The 15823-nt window shown below is 42.7% G+C and overlaps 1 protein-coding gene and 1 long non-coding RNA gene across 5 annotated transcripts in view; both read left to right on the forward strand.

The window, feature by feature from the left end:
* Positions 1–83: 83 nt before the first annotated feature.
* On the forward strand, positions 84–12283 carry LOC142830160 (uncharacterized). Its single transcript, XR_012905147.1, has 3 exons — positions 84–1428; positions 8383–8494; positions 11685–12283. It is a non-coding gene; the product is annotated as an uncharacterized LOC142830160 (long non-coding RNA).
* A 1527-nt stretch (positions 12284–13810) lies between these two features.
* ARHGAP15 (Rho GTPase activating protein 15) overlaps positions 13811–15823 on the forward strand; it is a 491953-nt gene continuing 489940 nt past the window's right edge. Inside the window, exon 1 of one of the 4 annotated variants that reach the window (XM_075933317.1) lies at positions 13811–14133. The gene's annotated coding sequence lies outside the window, so the exon portion shown is untranslated. The remainder of the gene's footprint in view (positions 14134–15823) is intronic. The other 3 variants (XM_075933318.1, XM_025191035.2, XM_075933316.1) reach the window with 3 other exon arrangements.

Consider the following 15823-nt stretch of genomic DNA (forward strand, 5'->3'; position numbering starts at 1 on the left):
ATTTAAATGCCGCGGGGGATATTTAAATCCCCCGCGGATTTCCCTACTACGATAGCTGAAATTAACATGCCCCTTCCGGAAAAGGGGCCAGTGTAGACGTAGCCCAGATGTGGCCTCACCAGTGCGGAATAAAGGGGAAAAATAACTTTTCTACATCTGCTGGAAATGATCTTTCTAATGCACCCTAATATCCCATTAGCCTTCTAAGCTGAAAGAGCACACTGTTGACTCCATATTCAGCTTCTCATCCACTATAATCACCAGATCCTTTTCTGCTGAACCTCTGCTTAGCCAGTCGGTTTCCAGCCTGTAAAAATGCTTGGGATTTTTCCATCCCAAGTGCAGGACTCTGTACTTGTCCTTGTTGAACCTCAGCAGATTTCTTTTGGCCCAATCCTCCAATTTGTCTAGGTCACTCTGGACCCTTTCTCTGCCCTCCAATGTATCTACCTGTCCCCCTAGCTTAGTGTAATCCATCACCTCATCCATGTGATTAATAACAATATAGAACAAAACTGGCTCTAGAACCTATCCTTGAGGCACTCGAACCAACTGCCAACCAGACATTGAGCCATTGATCACTACCCATTGGGCCTGACAATCTAGCCAGCTTTCTATCCACCTTAAACCTCCATTTATCCAATTCATACTTCCTTAACTTTCTGGCAAGAATATTGTGGGAGATTGTATCAAAAGCTTTGTTAAAGTCAAGGTATATCATATCCACTGACTTCCCCATGTCCACAGAGCCAGTTACCTCATCAGAAGCTAATCAGATTGGTCAGGCATGACTTGCCCTTGGTGAATCCATGTTGACTATTCCTGATTAATTTCCCCTCTTCCAAATGCTTCAAAATGGATTCCTTCCCTTCGCTCAAGTATAAAAACAGCTGTGACCTGTTCTGGGTTCCTCAGGTGTTTTCTCCTCATGGAGGCATGGTCCAGGCCACTGCTTCCTGTGGCTCCCCTTGGCTGGAAATGGTGGACCAGAATCAATGGGAGCTGCGAGGCTCCGTGGCTATAGACCCATTTGGTAAACAAAATGGCATGGGCCTGCTAGAGGCTTTCCCAAAATAGCCCCACAGCCCACTAGTGAGAAACACTAGTGTAGACTGTGCAGTAAGTGGACTTAAAGGTATGTTAATTCCAACTATGTTATTCATATAGCTGGAATTGTGTGTGTTAGGTTGACTTTCAGTTGTAGTGTAGATGTAGCCCTTGGAAATATCCACTATCATTAAACACAAATATTATAGTATTATAGGGTCAACCCTATGGTCAACCCATGGTTAAGTAGCTCATTCAGAGTTGATGGATAATCAAATATCCTTACCGCATCTAATTTTCCCTTATTGCTAATTGCATAGGTGTTTTATCAGATGAAGCTTCACATACTACAACAGAGTTGGAAAACATTGCTGAGAATGGGTGAGTTGGAAAAAGAAATATCTCTTTATTCACATTTACAAATTAAACCTATTAGTTGTGGATTATTGTTCCACATTGGGAATGGAAATGGGGTTAGTGCCTCATATCACGTGCCCGATAGCTTGGAGCAATGAATTATAAAAGTCTGATCTTTGAGGAAGGTAGATTTATAACACAACACTTTTTTCCCTATTTCTTGCACTTTCTTGTTTCAGCTGAGATGAAAACTAAAATATTAAAATACCCTCGAAAGTCTGGAGAAAAGCCTAACTTGAGTCAGTATTATAAACATGCAGACAATGGAATCTATTATCCTGAGGTTTTCTGAATGAGTCTTATTTAGCAACTGGGACCAAAAAAACCCTCCAAACTTCTTAAAGTTCACCCATTACTAAATCAGTCTGATCACACTGTAACAATTTTTTTCTTGGTGTTATTCTTGTGAAAATCAGAGTCTTGAATTTTAATGACATTCATTAAAATGAATGTAGTGCATGACTTTTGTTTTGAATCAGAAGAATCTTTGAAAAGTAACTGCAAAATACAGTGTTTTATAAAACTGTCCTGGAAAAAGATAGGCATAAATGTATTGAAAATAACATTTTACCTCTTGTTAAATATTCTTATTATATATATACAATCTTTTTCTGGAGACCTATGAGATTTGGCTGTGTCTTCTAATTTTTTTTCATATTTAGAGAATCTGTAAAAACTGGTTTAATTTCATCAAATCAAACAGTCAATGAAAGCTAAGGCATTAGCTCTGAAATAAGACATCAGTTTTGCAGGGCTATACATCCTTTGAACTTAGATGACATTGTCTCAGAGGACAAGATGTTTGATGAGTTTTATACTTTAAAGCCTCTAGTAGGAAAAATTAGTCTGGAATCTGTTTCTGTAGAATGGGGGGAAAATCATTCAGTCTTCAAAAGATCAGGAAAAAAGTCATTTTCTTTTTCCCTTAAGTATCTTTCTTTCAAATGCTTATATTGGAAGACATTCAACAGTCATTAATTTAGGGGCTTATTCTCCTAGTGATTCAGGGGGGATTTGTGTGCACCCTGCCCTGAATATTAAGGAGAGAAGGAAAAGCTATAGAATGGAAGGAAAAAGGAATCTATTGTTAAAATGATTTTATAAAGTGACTGCTTACTATTTTTATTCTATTAATATAATATAAACTGATACCACATTTAAAATTTCAGTAAGCTGTAATACATCTGCTAGATCTGACAGGAGGTACTGTTGTGTAGTGACTGAACTATAATATTATTTTATAGAACAGTGGTAACTACTGTCTGGATTTAAGGATTAGGATTATTCTGCATTCAGGCCCCAGTTCATCCAGGGGTTTGTGCATGTGCATAGCAACCCGAATAACAACAAGCATAAAGGTATGTACCTCCTGATGTACCTTGATGATCTGGTACATAAAAATCCAGTTTTTCCCAAAACTCAAATCCCAACATAAAAAAAAAATCAGTAGGAGAATCAGCAGAACAAACTGGGAAAGGGGGGGGGGGACGACTCTGATGCCTGTGTTATGTAACTACTAGCTAAGGCTACAAAATGGGTATTCTTAACTCAGACATGAACTAAGGAAGGAATTCTTAGAGTTGGGGTGACATGCTAGGAGGCTCTCCTTTCGAAGAATCAGGATGACAATGGGCTGGGAAAACCTACCAGAATTCAAACATAGTCCCCCAAAATGGTTATGGAGACTCTGCCCCAAGGAAAGAAGGATTTTAACTTGAAGCTCTAGGAAGAGATCTGGGGATAACTCTCTCCACAGCAGGATTGACAGAGAACTCTGTTGCTCTGAGGGAGCTGGGAATCTAATAGAAATGGTGTCTCAAGCCTGAAATATGGGTAGAAGCTATGAAAGAGAAAAGGATTTGGGCCTTAATAAATTTCATTCCTAGCATGATGTTAACACTCCTAGTTGGGTGGGCAATGACAAGGGATCTGAGGCATGATGGCTGCAGTGCCCAACCATGAAACAGTATGGTCTGGACCAGGGGTTCTCACACTGAGGGGTTGCAACCTGCTCCGAGGGGTTGCAAGGTGGTTAACTGAGGGATCATAAAATGTCAAATCTTAGAGCTAACACCCCTGAGCTCTCATTAAATTATTTCCCTCCATTTTTAATTTATATAGGGGAGTGTCTTACTCAGAGGCTTGCTGTATGAATGGGATCCCCAATACAAAAAAATTGAAACCACTGTTCTGAGGTGTACCTTTCATTCTCTCTCTTTTCTTCCCCACCTCTTGTAATTCCTTAAAACAAACAAACTTCCTCAAAAACACTCCCTTAGTTTTGTCTTTCTGAAAACTTGCTTGCCACTTCTGATCCCATAATAGTGCCATAGTAGTTTAGAAAGTATGGCAAAAGTTGGACATTATGGGATGATCCATTGATGTGGCTAAGGAGCACACAGCATACGGGAATGAGGATGCTTTAATTTATACCAATAGCCTCTAGGGAATCATCATAGTAAACAGTATCGGTCGTGTTTTTCCCTCCCATCTCCCACAGTGGCAGAAGAGAGGGTGTCAGAGCAACTATCCCAGCTATTTAACTTTACAAGAACCCTTTTTGCTGGAGTGATCCTCTCATGACCATTTACACCTTAGCTTCAGAATGTGCCAGTGGGATAGTGGCAGTTTGTGATATGCCACTCTAGACACAGAGGGTACATCTGCACTTGCTCCCTGTTTCGAGCTAGTGATGCAAATGTAGCTGACAGAAATTGCTAATGAAGCGGGGATTTAAATATCTCGGGCTTCATTAGCATAATGCCACCCGCGCATTATTCCACTCAACAGCTGATTTGAACCGGGAAGTGCGCTCTGGGATGCGTTAGTTTGAATCAAACCCTTTGATTCAAACTAACGTTACTCCTTCATTTTTCATTCTGGATCAAATGGAGCTACTTGTTTCAAGCAGGAAAGACCTTACAACTTTTTTCATAAAGTTGATGGTGAATCCACTAAAATCTAGTGAGCTGGTCTGTCTTCCTCCTCCTGTTTTCAGCTCAGCTGGAGTAGCACAGCCTCTTCTGGGAGCTGTGCCAGCTTTTGGCAACAAGAAAAGCAAACTACCCTGTCTCCACAAAGAAGTTTCTCTTACTCTTGCTTTATTTCTTTCCCTTTGTTTTGTTTTCATTTTCCTGGAGGTGGCATCCACGCAGTTCAGATGTCATATATTGTGGTATGGGTGGGAACAAAGACTCCAGAGAGACTACAACATAGGTAAATAATTTACAAGTAATAGTCCACAAGTGACACAAATAGTTGGCATTGCTGCCAAGTGTGGTGTGAACTTCATTAGCTCTTCATGTACCTTGCAGCACAGTATCTAGACTTCTTATTGAGTCTCTTTATAGCATTTGATGCAAACAGAAATATCCTGGAACATATCAGATTTTTCCTCTCAAAAAGAACCAAGTGGCAACTGGTCCTTGTCAGTGGAATCCTACATTGCTCAGCCTTCTCCCTCATGCTATTCACTCTCCATATAAAATCACTGAGACAGTGGTAGAAACAGCATGGGCTGAAGTGCCAGAAGCATACCATAAATAACTATAATTTCTATCATGTCTTTTTCAAGTATAAATTCAGCATATTCCAGCTTTCTCAACACCTATTTGCAATGATTACTTGTATGGAGAATAGCTGGTCACAGTTCAACCCAGTTAATGCTGGTAGGAGGAGAAAAGCATTTTGAAGAAGTCTTTTAATTGAACCTGACTGCTACCTTCTCTGTGGAGCCATATATTAAAGTATGGTGAAACAATCTTTCTTTTTCTTTTAAAGAAGTCCTTTATTGTGTGATGTCAAGTTACCTTTTTAATGCTTTTGTACTCCTGCTTTTAGCACACAAAGATCTAACATCACATATGTTTTCACTGCATTTTAAGATTGTATGTTGCTAAACCAAGTCACTGGCCTTTAAAATATCTGACAGTAGCCCAAAGTAAGAGGTGCATAATCTGAAATACAGTACAGCTGAAATTGATATTGTATAACATTTTATTTTATTTTATTTTTATTACCACTGACTTCAGATTTTCTAGGATGAAAAATATAAAAAAGATGAATAATTGGATTTGTTTGACCTGGGGAAATAAGGGGTGTAAGAATAGGGCAATATACCTTTGGGATTGAGAAGTATACACTGGAGGGAGTGCTGAATTTTATTGTTTACTCTTCCTTGTATAAGTGAAAGCTAACAGAATATACTGATCAGTAAGATATAAAGTTTTCATATAACTCCACTCTAAACATCTAGCCCACTTCAAAAGGTATAGCTTTTGTCTTATACTGAAATCAGCACCAAAAGATGCTCTAATTTCAGCCTAGGCAACTTTTTCCAAGAATATGAGTGCCACCTCCTTCAGTGTATGTTTCTCATCTGAAGTCACTCCATAATTTAGATCTTCAGGGTGCTATATATTGAACTGTTGCAACTGCTGTATAGGAAAGGCATTTTTTACCATACATAACTTCTGAGGACTTAAGATTGTTTTTAAACTCTTATCACATCTCTTTGTACTTTAAGCTAAAGGTGTGATGTAAATAAGACCTCACATGTAATTTTAAGAATATGATGATTTCCTCTTGTGACTTTATCACAGTTCAGGGCAACTACACCTGCATTCCTCCTCCTTTATCCAGCAAGGCACCCACCATAGGCTCCAACACTTCAAACATTACCTCTCTTGAGCAGAGTCCCACTGCTCTCTCCTTCGTGACCAGAAGTTTTTTTAGCTGCAGTTTCCTACCTGCCCTGAGAGTTCCAAGCAAGTCAGACTGCCTAAGCAGGCCTCTCTCTGCACTTTACTTTATTCTCAGAGGCTATAAATGGCATAATTGCCCTAAGTTACCACACAGTCCTTTTAAAGCAAGCACATTTATTCTTATGATTAAAGCATTACAGAGAAAATATTAAAAATGTAAAAGAACCAACACATATGCTAACAAGTATACCAAAATCCCCTCTCCGCTCTCCTTTGCAATACTAATGAACACAGGTTTTTCTGTGATTACAGGTTCTACCAGCTGTTACCTCAGAACATACACCTCTACACATAGGTTAGCTTTTCCTTTGTGTGTAGCTCTTGTCCTTGATCGTCAGAGATCTTTAATTGTTAGCCTGTTAGAAAATGTTTGTCAACTCAGGGCTTTTTTGAAGAACACTCAAAATATGGTAAATATTAACTAATTTATGATAGAATGTGAGCAACATTTAGGATTAAATATTTTACTTCCTTGAATTTTAGAAAATCTTTGATAAATTATTTTGATATTTCAGTTAAATTCTTGCAAAGCAAAACTTTGGAGCTTTCTCCAGCTCTGTCATCACAATTTTCTTTCAACCCAGAGTCAACTGTAGCTCTAAAAAGTGCCTTTTAGGAGCTTGCTGCCTTAGTGGGACATACCTATTAGCTCCTGCCAAGATTGAAGTGAATGAAAGCTGTTAACTTCCTGACTCACATAGGATATTCAATGTCCTATGTGAAATTAGTCGATCCAGTTTCTATTATTCATATCACATGTCACAGTGTGTTTAGCATGGATTCACTTCCTTGTTAGCTATCTTAGCAGAGACCAAGAGACTGAATAGACAAAAACGGCGAGGAGTCCTGTGGCACATTATAGACTAACAGAAGTGTTGAGAGCATAAACTTTCGTGGGCAAAGACCCTCTTCATTAGATGCATGATGAAGTGGGTCTTTGCCCATGAAAGCTTATGCTCCAAACACTTCTGCTAGTCTATAAGGTCCCAAAGGACTCCTCACCACTTTTGCAGATTCAGACTAACACGGCTACCCCTCTGAATAGACAAAAAATATTAGATACCCTGTCACCCTTGGAAATTATCAGTCCATAGCAGGGCTCAGACACAGTACCCAGAAACATGAAGACTCATGTGTTCCTACTGCCTGTGTTTATTACTTATCCTGCAGGCAAATAGTATACTTCAGTTTGTGAAAACTCCCAGGCAATCAGTATCCTCAATCAGCTTTAAGACATCATAGGATATTAGTCTATATACCCTGTAACAATATATCTTCTGCTTTCAGTTGTGATTCATTTGTATTCAGATGCCTACTACCTGCCTCAAACAGCATATCAGTAATGGCTGTAGCCATGAGATGAAGAATAATCAAACTGAATTTTTTTCAAATGCCAGGTACTAGGCATCCGGAGGAGGACATTTGTGTACCCCTTGCTTTCACTTGCCAACATAGTCATACAGGAGTAGAGCTACTGAGCAGCAACCTGTTTCAAATAATGCTGCTTTGGGTTTTGTTTCCTGTTTAGCTTACCTAGCATTTTAGAACTTTCCCATTCTGACTAAACTGGCTTTACATGCACGTCTAACATATTTTCAGGGTTTCACAGATCACACAAAGGAGCTTGTACTGCACAAGTTTAGGTAATATGTAAAGCTATCACCTCTTTATAGCATCTTGGCAATCCTGTCAGCTGGATGCTAGAGAAATTAGGAGAAAGTAATGTAGCAACAGCAATTCTGCCTTTCACTGCACATTTAACATTTTCAATTAATTTTCACCAGAGAATGGCATTTTTCTGGTTTTCATATAGCACAACCATAGTTTACTAAACAGTTGCCTGAAATTTTACTACATGTATCATACAAAATTTCTGAAAGTTGGTTCAGATTTTTGTAGTAAAGTAAATGTAAGTATTCTATTTTATTTGTACATCATTCGTCCACAAATAAGTACTATATAAAGCTGATGAAAATGTTTTCTGTTGTACAAAAATCTGAGCAAAATTCATCTAGTTATCTGAGAAATAAATAATTTCCTCAGATTTGTTAGATTTCACAACATAGTTTAAAATTGCATTATTTATAAACCAACTCTCAATAAATTACAAAAGATTAGTGTTTGCTGCTGAATTTTCAATCTCTTTACTTTTTAGGCATTCACAGATGAAAAGTTCAGATACTTTATAAGAAATAAATGGAAACCAATGTGAGGTCTATATTCCACTTACTTTCCACTGTGACCCCCATAAAAGCTTCACATTCCCTGTGAGTATGAACAAAACTTCAGATTTTTTGCTAACCAATTCACTTCAAATCAATTGCTAAAATATTACAGCTGAAAATGGTGAAATTCTTCCTCAGGCAGAAATCAAGCAGAGATTCCATCCTCTTGCTGCAAAGGCTAGCATTTTGCCTGGAAAACCTGTCAGTAAGAACTCTGCATGGAACTAAAGTAGAGTCCTGCAGTGCCATTGGATAGGAATGGGGGCATATTCCAGGGCAAGATGGTACTAGGATTAAATGTCCTCTAAATATAGTTCCTACAGTCATACCTTGTAACCAGAGCAATTTGCTCAGTGTTACCTTCAAAGCCTTGTTCAGTTCCATTCCTGCATCTGTTACACGGGGTTCTTTCAACTCAAACCTCTTGGTAACTTTTACTCTCTGTGAGGTGGTGTCAGGAAATAATTCAGGGGAGACATGGTCGTCCGACTGATAGATGGATGGTATAAACAGGACAACACAAAAGTGCTTTCACTTAAAACTAAACTTTACTTAGTCTCAAGCACTTACACATGTCCACAACAGGTTAGTAAAACATTCCTCACCCTCAATAATTACCGAAGTTGAATGTGGCTCCCAAGTGACACCGGGCAGGCTTCTGATGGCTAGCCTTCCGTCTGCTGGTGGGGACGAAGATGCATCCAGTCAGGGCTAGACTTAGGCCAATTCGCCTGATTCCCCCAAATGGGGCTCCGCACTTAAAGGGGCCCTGCACCCTGAACCTGGAAGTGTACCGGGCACTATGGGCAGCGAGTTAATAGTCAGAGCCAGGGGCCCTGCTCCAGCAATATTTGGAGCTGGGTCTCTCCCCCAGCTCTGCATGGAGCAGTCCTTGGTCCCAGGCCCCCACCTGCCAGACTCCCCACGCATCCTCCCACCCGCCCCCAGAGCATCCCCCTCAGCCCTGGACCGTCCCTGCCATGCACGATTCTCAGTGAGGCTCCCCCTTGCTGGCTGCTGCTTGCTGCTGCTGCACCGTGTTTACAGGTGAGCAGGGAGGATGTCCAGGTGTGACGTGATGTCACGGCCCAGGACTTTAAAACTCCTCGGCGCTGAGTGTTCTAGCTCCGGGTTTGGAGACTGGGGCCTGAGCACAGACTCCAGCCCTGCAAAGTGGAAGGCAGAAGATAGGGGAAAGGGGAAAACTAGGGGGAGGGGTTGGGAGAGGAAGGGGCTTGTGCAGCGGGGAAGGGGGAAGAAAGAGGAAGACACCAAGAGACAGGATGGAGAAGAGACAAATGCCAGGGGGCCAAGTGCAGACAATGAGGAAAAGGTCAGGACGGGAAGTGTCAGTGGGAGAGGGGACACTGGTGATGGGAGAGGAGAGGGGAAGGGCATTGGGGATTGGAGGGGGAGGTGCTGGGAGAAGGCTTGACAGAAGGGGTAGGCATGAGGAAGGTGGGGTTGGCGCAAGTCCTGTGTGAGGGCACAGGGGCATGAGGGTAATGGGAGCAGAGGGTAGTGAGGGGATGGGCATAAGGGAAAAAAGGGCAAAGGGGGCAGAGGCAGTGAGGGAAGGGGGGCACCAGGAGGGTGCAGGGCTAAGGGAAGGTGCAGGTGCCAGGGGTTTCTGAGGGTGAAGAAGAAGGGCAGACATCTGCAGGGGAGGGACCAGCACCAGAGGAGAGAGGTGAGGGAGGGGTTAGAAGAAGGGATGAGGAGGGCTAGGTCACATGATCAGACTGGGGCTACTGGAGGAGTGGGCACCGGGGGAGAGAAGGGCTGGTGGAGGGGGGGCAAGTCTTAGGAAGGCTGAGGACAGTGAGAAGGGCAGGAGTCAGGACAGCAGAGGAGGGTGAGGGGCTGGGGGGCAGCAGGCACCAGGCACCAGGGGGGTTGATGGAGCAAGGGAAGGAGACATGGCAGCAGAGGGGAAAGGTAAATATTTATTAATAACTTGGGTGCCACAATGGCACATCCAAGCAAGTCACATGAATTCGGTACTGGTGCACAACACAAAATTCATTCTGCTCATGGGAGGAAACTCTTAGAGGGAACACTTGCCCCTCCCCCCTCCCGCAGCCTCTCCACCCCTGCATTAATGTCACACACATTGGATTAATGCAATTGCAGGATAGTTGCATGGGAGGAGGGGTTGGGGGGGCCAAATTAATCCCTATTGGTAGGAGGATGGTGGGAAAAGTCCTTGGGTTGGGGGTCACATAACACTTTTTACTTTTGGTCATGTGCCCATCTTTTCCAGAGAGGGTTACCTCCAGGGGCATGGCTAATGGGGGGCAGGGGCGTGGTTAACAGGGGTCAGGAGTATGGCTAATGGAGGGGGTTAAAGTGCATTTTAAAAAAATTCTTTGGGAGCACACCCTAATGAAATGTGCTGCACACGCCTATACTGAGGACTGTGGGCAGTTATGCCACAGGGTCACCCAACTATCACTCTTAGTCTGCTCTCATTGCTCACCTATGACATCCAAAATTCCCAGTTCTCTGATGACAAGACTAAGGGGCTGGGAGAGGGAAAAAGACACAAGATGAAGGCCAGGATGGGTGACAAAGGTTAACAGGTGGGAGGCGGCTAGGGAAAAGGAGGTGGTAGGGAAGGACAGATGGAAGGAGACAAATAGGGATGGTGGATCAATGGGAAGGGTGTTCCAGTATTTTCCCTTATCCTCTCTTCATCCAGTATCCACTCCAGGTCACTGCACAAATCACAGTAATCCCACTCTTTTCTTGGGATGCTCCAGGTTCCCCCAGGTCTTAAGACCCCCTGCGTCTCCTTCTGTAGGGGTATGTCTACACTACAACGTTAATTCGAACTAACAGCCGTTAATGGGCAGGTGGCTCCAGCTGCGTGACACCCAGGGGCCATGGCCCAATAGGCACATGCATGTGTGAAGAGACCCGACACGCTCCTGACCCCGGGGTGGGACCCAGCAGGACGCTCTCCCTTCACACGCCCCCTCTACACAGAGGAAAGGGACATCTCCCCTCCCCCCCCCCATCCCAGACACACTATAAACGACACAGGGGCATGGGTGCAGTCTTGGGGCAGCTCCCAGTCCCGGGGAGAGCCAGACATCCTGACCATGGCCTCTGTGAAAGCACAGCGGCTATGATAGTGCAGGACATGGTTGCCCTCACATTGCAGCAGGGAGCTGGGCATCATCCACTGTGTCCCCAGGGAGAACTGACCACTTCTCTTCTTTCTCTCCAGCTGCACCAGCTGCTCATGCAGGGCACATCACCCCGCCTGGGACATGCTCCCGCACCCGTGGCCTGCTCGGGACTACCACCATGCAGCTGGAGTCCTGGGAGCAGCACCTGAGGGCCCTGCAAGCCCTGCACCGCACCATTCAGGCCTGGATGCTGGAGGACCTGCAGATCTGCCGGGAGCAGCTTGCGGAGGACCGAGCAAGGAACTGTCACCTGCAGACCCTGCTGCAGAGCATGGTGCCCTGTGCCGGTCCTGCACCTGCTGCCCCCCAACTACTGTCCCTCCTCCCACTCCTGCCCCCCTCCCACCTCTTACTCCTCAATCTCCACACCTTCCCCCTCAATGTCCATACCCCCCACCTCAACCTCTGCACCCTCCTCCCCATCCCCCCAGGGATGCCGAGGCCCCCTTCCTCGCCATGCTGGGAGGCGGTTGGCCCAGAGAGACCCCCACCCCTGATCCCTGAGTTTCCCCTCCCCCTTCTTCCCCTTGTTTCTCCCTTTCAGCTCCCTCCTTCCAGTTTTCCCCTTCCCCTCTCCCAGCCTCTCTCCTGCCTCCTTTCCCCCGTCTCCCCACAGTTTCATTCTCCCTCCCCAGTTGTGTTGAATAAAGAGAGTTGTTATTTTTGAAAATACGTGTCTTTTATTTGACATCAGGAAGGGGGGCTAGGGAAGGGTAAGTGGAAGGATGAGAGAGAGGAATGGGGCACAAGCCCCCGGTGGGGCAGACCGGGACGATTGTTAGCGCTTCTCAGGGTGGAAGCTCTCCCGCAGGGCCCCCTGGATCCTGACATCCCCTCGATGGTCCTCCCAGATGGCAGCCTGCTGGCAACATGTCCACAAGGTGCAGCAGAGTCCCTGGGGGCAGGTCTGGCTCCATGTTGCAGAGTGACGTGGTGCCCCGAGTGAGGGCAAGCAGGGCAATCTGAGACACAAATGCTTTGCTGTCCCTCAGCGAGGTAGACCAGCAAGCAGAGAAAGCTGAGAACTGACTGTCGGAGATGGGGGGTTGGGTCCCTTTAAGCACAGACCTCGGCTAGCCTGAGGCAGCAGCCCCCCACACTAAGTCCGACCCTGATGCCCTGCTGGCTCTGGTTCTGGCCAGCCTTCGATTCAGGGTCCACTCAATGTGAACGTGTTATTTCGAAATAGAAGAATGCTATTTCAAATTAGTTTTTGTGTCTAGATGTGTTATTTTGAATTAGCTTAATTAATGCTGTAGTGTAGACATACCCTTGGTCTCTTAACCACCACCTTCTCCCTTTACCTTCCAATCTCCTACTTTCTTCTGAGGAGATAGGAGTGATTCTTCTAGACTCCCTCCATCTGTTTTTAATGCTCTGGATTTTTTTCTCTCATAGTCATCAGGTGATTTTATGAACATGTGATGTCATTAGCTGTGATGTCATTAGCTAATCTATAGGTGGCTGAAGACAAAAAATATCATAGTATCCTATCAAGAGCATCAAAAGCAGGGTGTTGCACAGTTTGAAACGATTAGACATTGCCCTTGTTTTAATGACCCTTTATAGCCAGCCAGGAAATAAGCAGTGGAAGAAGTCTCATCTTTCCCCACTGAATAGAGGAAAGTCATCTGTGTTGGAAAGTGTGGTAGCTATGTATGGATCTATAACATTGCGAAAGGTGCTTGTGTGGAGCTCTTAATATATACACTGTCAAATTTCACCTCCTTAGGTTCACCCTGTTTGGGTGGAGAAATAGATTTGAGACTAACTATAGGTAGTAATCCAGAAAAGTAGATATGCTTGCTTAGTTTTCTAAGAACTGGAACATAGGGATGGGTTAAAATGAAATATTAAAGAATTAGAAATGCTTATCATTATGTGTGTAACAAGCTTGAAGTTGAGACCGATGCAACTTCACTAGGAAACCTTCTGAGTATGGACTGAGCTTTGAAATGTTGTTTTAGAGGCTCCAATTTACTGCACAGTAAGCAGCATGTTTACTAAACATCTATTTAAAAAAATGCATGAGTAGATTTGTTGCAAACTTTTAATTTTAGCACCCAAAGGCTTTAGAAAAGCTAAGAAAAGGGAAGTTGTCTCAGAGCTTAGCAGCACAATTCCTCCTAGCATTTCCTCTTAAATTGCACATTTACCTTCTGCAAAAAGTTAATGCTATTCTCTAGACTTATAATGATTTTAACTGAAAAATCTGTTTGCGTCCTACTGTGCTACCCGTTATCCAAGAGGCAACGTTTTTTCTATAGACTAATTGACTTATCAGTAAGGTGCTTGGCTTCTGCTTTGCAGGAAGTGGTTTTATTTTACTTTTGTTTTACTGTTTTCTTTCTGTCTTTATAAGTTGAGGGAAATTAAACCAATTGCACTCTTTAGACATGTGACCTAGATGTTTTCCGTTTTTAGAAATAGTTAAACTGTTGCAAGTTGATAGCAGTTTGAAAAAAGAAGACGTCCATGATTCTGTAGGTAAGAAACCTTAAATTAACTTTAATGCTATTCATGAAGAATATTGTTAAAGATGTATGATAGGAGGTACTCTTATATATCCTTTCACAGAGACAAATTTAGACACATATTTTAATATTAAATGATTTTATTCCACTTGGCATTTGCTTACTTTAGGACTATGGTATATACAACTCTGGAGTTTGCACAAAAGTATATAGTTATTATAGTCATCAAACAGCCCTTAGTTACCTTCATACAGCTGTGTAATTTAGGGCACAGTTTGGAACTTTATTGTTTAGGGCTAAACTGTTCTGAAAAGGGAGGAAGGAGAATACAAAAAGCCCTTTCCTCCCTGTGAAAGTTAATGTGCTTATTACATGTTGAAGTCATATAGTTCCACAGACTCCAGAAGCTATTGTTACATTCTTTGTACTACAGTACAAGGAGAGTCAACGGCAGTCCCTGCAGTCTAATGAGCTAAGTGACTACTCTCTCCTTGTAATGTCTCATGCATAAACCATCCCAAAAGGGGTGAGAGAGGCAAGTTTATAACTATCGTCTCACCCTATGCTGGCTGGAAAGGGAGAGAGGAGTGCATTGCACCGTTACAAAACCACACTAGTGTAATTTCCCACTGTTGAATTACTGCCATTACGGCAGCACCTGTCACATCAGCAATGGGATTGGTAATGCAGATAGAAGACAGAGTTTTTTAGGCCTACACATACAGAATAGGATGATAAAATATCTGTGCCCCATTACACTAGTGTTTCCTAACATTGTTATAACTGGTAGAACTGCTTCAGTGGAAAGACAATGGTGGGATATTTCCTGGAAGATGTTAATGTGGACAAGGTAAATTGGATGATGCAATATGCACTTTCCTTCTGTACTTAAATCTCCTCAGAGAGGGGCTGCACTTCTGGAATCAGAGTTTCTCCCAGAACTTCCCTTTGGATTGTATCATATTCCCCTTAATATAGTCCTGGTTATAAATGTCACAAACTGGCCCATAATTTTATTCAGAAAAATGATCAGCAAGAGATACAAATGTTACAATGTTTTAATGATGGTCAGCATTCTAAGAGTTCATTTTGTGGGACAATGTAATAAAGGCTTGGTTTTGGTTAATTTGCATATTATGCAAAATTCACTCATCTAAAAAAATAGCTTTTTTTCTGGAAATTTGGGTCATAGCTGAGAGAAATCACTCATGGTTTGAAGTTCCCTTTTGAAATTTGCATAATGACTGTATGGCATGTGGAGGATAGACTTTTTTATTACTGTGGTGACAACTCAACGTTTCTGTGCTTCTCAAAGACAAAAGCATTCTGTGTGTACTAAAGTAGTGAAGGAAAAGACAAGTAACAGTTTATATGAAAAGAGTCTGCATTTGTCTTTTTGATATTTTTAACGTTTACTGTTGCAATTTTTTGTTCATTTTGAAATTCACTTTTTTTGGAGAGTTGCAAATTTTGTTTGAAATCATAAACTTCCTTTTTTTCTTACTTTCCCCAAGGGTAATTGAACTTAAAACATGTTTTTCCCCAGAAAAGAAAGGTTTATGCTCTGTTCTCCAGATGGAGTCTCTATCTACTCAATTACACAAAGCCTTATGCTGGTACATATGGGGTGCTTATATGGTATCTGATAGATAATCCTCTACCACATGTACAAACAGTAGCTACACTGTCTTAATATAGTTAGA

This window comes from Pelodiscus sinensis, chromosome 7 (assembly GCF_049634645.1).
Source record: "Pelodiscus sinensis isolate JC-2024 chromosome 7, ASM4963464v1, whole genome shotgun sequence".
NCBI classification, from domain to species: Eukaryota; Metazoa; Chordata; order Testudines; family Trionychidae; genus Pelodiscus; species Pelodiscus sinensis.